The sequence below is a fragment of the Macaca nemestrina genome, chromosome 3, assembly GCF_043159975.1.
Source record: "Macaca nemestrina isolate mMacNem1 chromosome 3, mMacNem.hap1, whole genome shotgun sequence".
In the NCBI taxonomy this organism is placed as follows: Eukaryota; Metazoa; Chordata; class Mammalia; order Primates; family Cercopithecidae; genus Macaca; species Macaca nemestrina.
Genome location: NC_092127.1, coordinates 48,949,566 through 48,959,227, shown reverse-complemented (window position 1 = coordinate 48,959,227; position 9,662 = coordinate 48,949,566).

The window sequence follows — 9,662 nt, the reverse complement described above, 5'->3', positions numbered from 1 at the left end:
GTAAACAAAGCCGCTGAGAAGCTCGAACTGGGTGGAGCTCACAGCAGCTCAAGGAGGCCTGCCTGTCTCTGTAGACTCCACCTCTGGGGACAGGGCACAGCTAAACAACAACAACAACAACAACAAAGCAGCAGAAACCTCTGCAGACGCAAATGACTCTGTCTGACAGCTTTGAAGAGAGCAGTGGATCTCCCAACACGGAGGTTGAGATCTGAGAACGGACAGACTGCCTGCTCAACTGGGTCCCTGACCCCTGAGTAGCCTAATTGGGAGACATCCCCCACTAGGGGCAGACCGACACCCCACACCTCACACCTCACACAGTGGAGTACACCCCTGAGAGGAAGCTTCCAAAGCAAGAATCAGACAGATACACTTGCTGTTCAGCAATATTCTATCTTCTGCAGCATCTGCTGCTGATACCCAGGCAAACAGGGTCTAGAGTGGACCTCAAGCAATCTCCAACAGACCGACAGCTGAGGGTCCTGACTGTTAGAAGGAAAACTAACAAACAGGAAGGACACCCACACCAAAACCCCATCAGTACGTCACCATCATCAAAGACCAGAGGCAGATAAAACCACAAAGATGGGGAAAAAGCAGGGCAGAAAAGCTGGAAATTCAAAAAATAAGAGCACATCTCCCCCTCCAAAGGAACGCAGCTCATTGCCAGCAACGGATCAAAGCTGGACAGACAATGACTTTGACGAGATGAGAGAAGAAGGCTTCAGTCCATCAAACTTCTCAGAGCTAAAGGAGGAATTATGTACCTAGCGCAAAGAAACTAAAAAGCTTGAAAAAAGAGTGGAAGAATTGATAACTAGAATAATTAATGCAGACAAGGCCATAAACGAACTGACAGAGATGAAAACGATGACACGAGAAATACGTGACAAATGCACAAGCTTCAGTAACCGACTCGATCAACTGGAAGAAAGAGTATCAGCGATTGAGAATCAAATGAATGAAATGAAGCGAGAAGAGAAATCTAAAGAAAAAAGAAGAAAAAGAAATGAACAAAGCCTACAAGAAGTATGGGATTACGTAAAAAGACCAAATCTACGTCTGATTGGGGTGCCTGAAAGTGAGGGGGAAAATGGAACCAAGTTGGAAAACACTCTTCAGGATATCATCCAGGAGAACTTCCCCAACCTAGTAGGGCAGGCCAACATTCAAATTCAGGAAATGCAGAGAATGCCACAAAGATACTCCTCGAGAAGAGCAACTCCAAGACACATAATTGCCAGATTCACCAAAGTTGAAATGAAGGAAAAAATCTTAAGGGCAGCCAGAGAGAAAGGTCGGGTTACCCACAAAGGGAAGCCTATCAGACTAACAGCAGATCTCTCGGCAGAAACTCTACAAGCCAGAAGAGAGTGGGGGCCAATATTCAACATTCTTAAAGAAAATAATTTTCAACCCAGAATTTCATATCCAGCCAAACTAAGTTTCATAAGTGAAGGAGAAATAAAATCCTTTACAGATAAGCAAATGCTTAGAGATTTTGTCACCACCAGGCCTGCCTTACAAGAGACCCTGAAGGAAGCACTAAACATGGAAAGGAACAACCATTAAGAGCCATTGCAAAAACATGCCAAAATGTAAAGACCATCGAGGCTAGGAAGAAACTGCATCAACTAACGAGCAAAATAACCAGTTAATATCATAATGGCAGGATCAAGTTCACACATAACAATATTAACCTTAAATGTAAATGGACTAAATGCTCCAATTAAAAGACACAGACTGGCAAACTGGATAAAGAGTCAAGACCCATCAGTCTGCTGTATTCAGGAGACCCACCTCACATGCAGAGACATACATAGGCTCAAAATAAAGGGATGGAGGAAGATCTACCAAGCAAATGGAAAACAAAAAAAAAACGGGGTTGCAATACTAGTCTCTGATAAAACAGACTTTAAACCATCAAAGATCAAAAGAGACAAAGAAGGCCATTACATAATGGTAAAGGGATCAATTCAACAGGAAGAGCTAACTATCCTAAATATATATGCACCCAATACAGGAGCACCCAGATTCATAAAGCAAGTCCTTAGAGACTTACAAAGAGACTTAGACTCCCATACAATAATAATAGGAGACTTCAACACCTCACTATCAACATTAGACAGATCAATGAGACAGAAAGTTAACAAGGATATCCAGGAATTGAACTCATCTCTGCAGCAAGCAGAACTAATAGACATCTACAGAACTCTCCACCCCAAATCAACAGAATATACATTCTTCTCAGCACCACATCGCACTTATTCCAAAATTGACCACATAATTGGAAGTAAAGCACTCCTCAGCAAATGTACAAGAACAGAAATTATAACAAACTGTCTCTCAGACCACAGTGCAATCAAACTAGAACTCAGGACTAAGAAACTCAATCAAAACTGATCAACTACATGGAAACTGAATAACCTGCTACTGAATGACTACTGGGTACATAATGAAATGAAGGCAGACATAAAGATGTTCTTTGAAACCAATGAGAACAAAGATACAACATATCAGAATCTCTGGGACACATTTAAAGCAGTGTGTAGAGGGAAATTTATAGCACTAAATGCCCACAAGAGAAAGCTGGAAAGATCTAAAATTGACACTCTAACACCACAATTAAAAGAACTAGAGAAGCAAGAGCAAACACATTCGAAAGCTAGCAGAAGGCAAGAAATAACTAAGATCAGAGCAGAACTGAAGGAGATAGAGACACAAAAAACCCTCCAAAAAATCAATGAATCCAGGAGCTGGTTTTTTGAAAAGATCAACAAAATTGATAGAACGTTAGCAAGACTAATAAAGAAGAAAAGGGAGAAGAATCAAATAGACGCAATAAAAAATGATAAAGGGGATATCATCACCGACCCCACAGAAATACAGACTACCATCAGAGAATACTATAAACACCTCTATGCAAATAAACTAGAAAATTTAGAAGAAATGGATAATTTCCTGGACACTTACACTCTCCCAAGACTAAACCAGGAAGAAGCTGAATTCCTGAATAGACCAATAGCAGGCTCTGAAATTGAGGCAATAATTAATAGCCTACCAACCAAAAAAAGTCCAGGACCAGATAGATTCACAGCTGAATTCTACCAGAGGTACAAGGAGGAGCTGGCACCATTCCTTCTGAAACTATTCCAATCAATAGAAAAAGAGGGAATCCTCCCTAACTCATTTTATGAGGCCAACATCATCCTGATACCAAAGCCTGGCAGAGACACAACAAAAAAAAGACAATTTTAGACCAATATCCCTGATGAACATCGATGCAAAAATCCTCAATAAAATACTGGCAAACCGGATCCAGCAGCACATCAAAAAGCTTATCCACCATGATCAAGTGGGCTTCATTCCTGGGATGCAAGTCTGGTTCAACATACACAAATCAATAAATGTAATCCAGCATATAAACAGAACCAAAGACAAAAACCACATGATTATCTCAATAGATGTAGAAAGGGCCTTTGATAAAATTCAACAGCCCTTCATGCTAAAAACTCTCAATAAATTCGGTATTGATGGAACGTACCTCAAAATAATAAGAGCTATTTATGACAAACCCACAGCCAATATCATACTGAATGGGCAAAAACTGGAAAAATTCCCTTTGAAAACTGGCACAAGACAGGGATGCCCTCTCTCACCACTCCTATTCAACATAGTGTTGGAAGTTCTGGCTAGGGCAGTCAGGCAAGAGAAAGAAATCAAGGGTATTCAGTTAGGAAAAGAAAAAGTCAAATTGTCCCTCTTTGCAGATGACATGATTGTATATTTAGAAAACCCCATTGCCTCAGCCCAAAATCTCCTTAAGCAGATAAGCAACTTCAGCAAAGTCTCAGGATACAAAATTAATGTGCAAAAATCACAAGCATTCTTATACACCATAACAGACAGAGAGCCAAATCAGGAATGAACTTCCATTCACAATTGCGTCAAAGAGAATAAAATACCTAGGAATCCAACTTACAAGGGATGTAAAGGACCTCTTCAAGGAGAACTACAAACCACTGCTCAGTGAAATAAAAGAGGACACAAACAAATGGAAGAACATACCATGCTCATGGATAGGAAGAATCAATATCGTGAAAATGGCCATACTGCCCAAGGTGATTTATAGATTCAATGCCATCCCCATCAAGCTACCAATGAGTTTCTTCACAGAATTGGAAAAAACTGCTTTAAAGTTCATATGGAACCAAAAAAGAGCTCGCATTGCCAAGACAATTCTAAGTCAAAAGAACAAAGCTGGAGGCATCACGCTACCTGACTTCAAACTATACTACAAGGCTACAGTAACCAAAACAGCATGGTACTGGTACCAAAACAGAGATATAGACCAATGGAACAGAACAGAGTCCTCAGAAATAATGCCACACATCTACAGCCATCTGATCTTTGACAAACCTGAGAAAAACAAGAAATGGGGAAAGGATTCCCTATTTAATAAATGGTGCTGGGAATATTGGCTAGCCATAAATAGAAAGCTGAAACTGGATCCTTTCCTTACTCTTTATACGAAAATTAATTCAAGATGGATTAGAGACTTAAATGTTAGACGTAATACCATAAAAACCCTAAAAGAAAACCTAGGTAATACCATTCAGGACATAGGCATAGGCAAGGACTTCATGTCTAAAACACCAAAAGCAGCAGCAACAAAAGCCAAAATTGACAAATGGGATCTAATTAAACTAAAGAGCTTCTGCACGGCAAAAGAAACTACCATCAGAGTGAACAGGCAACCTACAGAATGGGAGAAAATTTTTGCAATCTACTCATCTGACAAAGGGCTAATATCGAGAACCTACAAATAACTCAAACAAATTTACAAGAAAAAAACAAACAACCCCATCAAAAAGTGGGCAAAGGATATGAATAGACATTTCTCAAAAGAAGACATTCATACAGCCAACAGACACATGAAAAAATGCTCATCATCACTGGCCATCAGAGAAATGCAAATCAAAACCACAATGAGATACCACCTCACACCAGTTAGAATGGCAATCATTAAAAAGTCAGGAAACAACAGGTGCTAGAAAGGATGATGAGAAATAGGAACACTTTTACACTGTTGGTGGGATTGTAAACTAGTTCAACCATTATGGAAAACATTATGGCGATTCCTCAAGGATCTAGAACTAGAAGTACCATATGACCCAGCCATCCCATTACTGGGTATATACCCAAAGGATTATAAATCATGCTGCTATAAAGACACAGGCACACATATGTTTATTGTGGCACTATTCACAATAGCAAAGACTTGGAAACAACCCAAATGTCCATCAGTGACAGACTGGATTAAGAAAATGTGGCACATATACACCATGGAATACTATGCAGCCATAAAAAAGGATGAGTTTGTGTCCTTTGTAGGGACATGGATGCAGCTGGAAACTATCATTCTCAGCAAACTATTGCAAGAACAGAAAACCAAACACCGCATGTTCTCACTCAGAGGTGGGAACTGAACAATGAGATCACTTGGACTCGGGAAGGGGAACATCACACACCGGGGCCTATCATGGGGAGGGGGGAGGGGGGAGGGGGGAGGGATTGCATTGGGAGTTATACCTGATGTAAATGACGAGTTGATGGGTGCAGCACACTAAGATGGCACAAGTATACATACGTAACAAACCTGCACGTTATGCACATGTACCCTAGAACTTAAAGTATAATAATAAAAAAAATAAAAAAAAAAAAGACACCTGAAAAACTAGTTAAGCTCATGATGGGAAGTGGGGGTCAAACAGCCCTCATTATACCCTCGTCCTTTGGAATTCAGGCACAACTGATCAGCATTAATATTAAAACCGAGATCTTAAGACTGAAAAAGTAGACTGTTTGTAGCAGAACGATACCAAATTCCAACCTTACTCTAGTATAGCATCACACAACAGATATAGCAGGCCCTGGAAGTATCAAAGTATTTTACCCAAAATATTTGGAGATGGCCCTGCAAAGTTGATTCTTATGGATAAATTTGCGTTCTGTAGAGAATCCCCTTCCCTTTCCAGGTGTTTTTCTGATCCTAAAGAGATTAGCTGAGAGTCTAGCACCTTTTAAATGTCTAAATAGAAAACATTTGCCATCTATTGCCTCTAAGGGTGGCCACATATGAGATTTCATCTACATAATAAGAACCTTGGTCTCCACAACCCTTATCTTAAAGCAGACACTCCTTTCTGTTGATTCCAGGTCTTTAGATAATATCTCAACTCTTTCAAGCAATTACCAATAAGAAAATCTTTGAATCTACCTATGACCTAGAAGTCCTTCCCCACCACAACTTCAAATTTTCCCACGTTTCTGGACCAAGCCAATATATACCTGACATGTATTGATTGATGTCTTTTGTCTCCCTAAAATGTATAAAATCAAGTTGTAACCCAGCGACTTTGGGTATATGTTCTCAGACCTCCTGGGGGTATGTCACAGGTGATGGTCCTGACAAGTGGCTCAGAATAAATATCTTCAAATATTTTACTGAGTTTGGCTTTCCATCAACACAGGTAAAGGCAGGAATTTCATTTTTGTTTTTTATTTCTTTATCTGTAGCTTCATAGTGATTCTGGTGCTATCTACTGTAATATTTTGATATGCTCTAAACTTTCCTTTCATACCTTAATATTGTCTTTTTATTCCCCTGCTATTATGGTACACTTTCCACCATCATTATGGTACATCCGATAATTCCAAAAAGGGTTTTCACCATCCTCTGCCACTCAACATTCACTTGTAACATACAACCTTGGACCCTCCCAACCAGGGGTCATATGAAGATTTCTTCTCTCTCAAGTTTCTCTTTTTATTTTTTTCTTTTTATTTTTTTTAGACAGGGTTTCATTCTGCTGCCCAGGCTAGAGTGCAGTGGTGCCATCATGGATCACTGTAGCCTTGACTTCTCAGGCTCAAGTGATCCCACCTTAGCCTCTCGAGTAGCTGGGGCTACAGATGCGCACCACCACACCTGACAACTTTTTTCTATTTTTTGTAGAGAAGAGTTCTCACTAGGCTGGTAGTGAACTCCTGAGCTCTAATAATCTTCCTGCCTCAGCCTCTCAAAGTGCTGGGATTATAGACATGTGCCACTGTGCCCATCCTTCCCTCGTTATTTATCCTCTTACCCACAACCTTAATAGACAAGTTAAAATCATTACCCTGTGCTAAACACACTTTATTTTCCTATTTTTTTCATCATTGCTACCTTTAAACTCCTCCAGGCTGGGATAATCGGAACAGATCTGATAGGGTAGCTTAGGTGAGGTGGATACAGGAGCTAGAGTAGGTTTCCTTTCTCTAAGCTATTGTTAATGTGCTGTCAAACCCTTTGTAGGGATCCTGTCAATTTCTTCCTTCTCTATTCCCTCCCCTCACTTGCCCTTCAAAAAATTTTTAAAGATCATTCTACCTGATTGAATGTTTATTTCTCTTATTCTGGTCAGTATCTTCACCCCAGCCCATTAGCTTTCTTCTGAACAGCTTAAACTTTCGTTTTATTTATAAAGCCCATTATCAGTAGCTGTGAGAACAAATCTGCCTTGGCATTCTGCATATTCGAATCCTTGTTTTCTCACTAAAAGTACCCTACTGGGAACATATGCATGAGGGATTCCCCCTAATCACAATGTCTATAATAGTGCGGGGCAGAGGCATAGGGAAGCTCAACACTAATCATCATAAAACCAAGCAGGGTTGCCACTGCCCTTTATATTTTTAATGCTTCCACAGAAGCAACAGTTTCACTGTTAACAAAATGGATATAAAGTTTTCCTTTTCCGTATAAATTCAAGGTATTTCAGACATCACACACTCCCAAAGGGGCGCTGATATTTAATTTGGGTCTTCTGTGGATCAAATACTGAACACTGTGACAAGTTGATGATTAGCAGTCATACCAGAGAACTCTTTCCATTAAGTAGTTTCTAAAATCAACAGTTCCATGGCTGTTTAGCCTGAGAATCCAAGAAAGCAGAGATTCCTCAGTACTACTAAAAAATATAACCAAATTTCATTCCACTATTGCCTTTGGTTTGTATGTAGGTGTATCTGATAAGGCCAGGTAGATGCACACAGGTTGAGAGACCTAGGGACCTAACCTGTGAGAAGGTCCCACTTTCTCCATGAAACCAGAATCTTAATCTTAGGATATGATTAGCCTTTAGCTAGCCACAAGAAAGAAGAAAACCAAAGAGAATAAGAAATAGAGATGGACAATCTTTCCTGAGAAACAGGATTGGTTTAATGTATCTGCCAGTTACATGCAAGGGAATTAGTGGAAAAGGGAAGAGGCAAAAGGTATGCATAAGAAATTTTAATGTACAGTGACCCTGCTTACAATAAATGCAGCTTAATCAATTTCTCAGGTTCTGACAAAACATATTAGCATTCTCTTCTCTTGGGGAAAGACATAAATGGAAGTGGGCCAACAGGCAACAGGGAAACAAGGAGGAGAGAGTTCCTCTACAGCACTGCCTACACTCAATATAGCACTTTGAAAAGGCAAAAGGATTACATATAGAATTATCTCACCTTCTACTATGTAAAAGTTTGTGTAATAATGGAGAACCTCCTGAAATAGTAGTTTACATCTCAATTTGCCAAATCAGCTGTGCACTTTGCCTTTCTAAATCTTTTAATCTACAATTCAAAAAAAATTACATTAGATGATAGTTATAAGTTCTCTTTAAGATTTAAGATTCCATGATTTTACTAATATAGTGTCTATCCAGACTTCATTACAAGTTCATTGTTTGTACAGGACAGGGATGATGGCTTATGCACCCTGCACATGGCTAGTGTTCTACAATTCGTCCATTGTTTAAATGCCAGTTGAGATGTGGGAAAGTGTGTATCACTTGCTTCAATTCAAGGAGCTGGAAGGAATATACATATGTACACTTGCATATAATATTTTTGGAATTAGAAATAAGAAAGTAATACTGGTTGTTTCTGAGCAAGGTGACTGAGGTATCAGGAGTTTTGGGTGGATGGGAAAATTTGTTTTCAATATCAGTTGTCCTTTGTATTTATATTCGACTCTCCCCCTTGCTCTTTCTCCTCCAGCCACCCCGACCTTCTTGCTGTTCCTCCATTTCAAAAACGCTCCCAACTCAAGGTCTTTGCACTTGTCATTCTGGTGCCTGGTGCACTCTCCCTCCAGATACTCCCACAGTGAACTCCCTTACTTCATTCAATGAGACCGAAATGCTACGTTAATACTGAGACTTCCCTGACCACACTGTATGTAATGACTTCCCCCACAGACTCCCCATGACCCCTTAGCTAACAACCCTTAACATTTAGTAGCATCTGACATACTGAATATTTGCCTGCTTGTTTAGTGTTTGACTGCCTTTTGGAACACTGCCTGTGCTAACAATCAACAAATACTTGTTGAATTAAGAAACTTACTGTTTAAGATTTTTAAAAAGTAATCACGAAATTACTTTTTCAACAAAAACAACCAGTTAGGGAATAAACATTTGATAAATTAACTTTTAGATCTACAGTATTATAGGATAAAGTCCAAACTTCTTTTCTCAACACACGGACTTTCCTCAACACAGGGACTTTCCTCATCTGCCACGTATTGACCACAGTCAAGTAACCCGTTCCCTTTCCTCCTGCATAAAGTG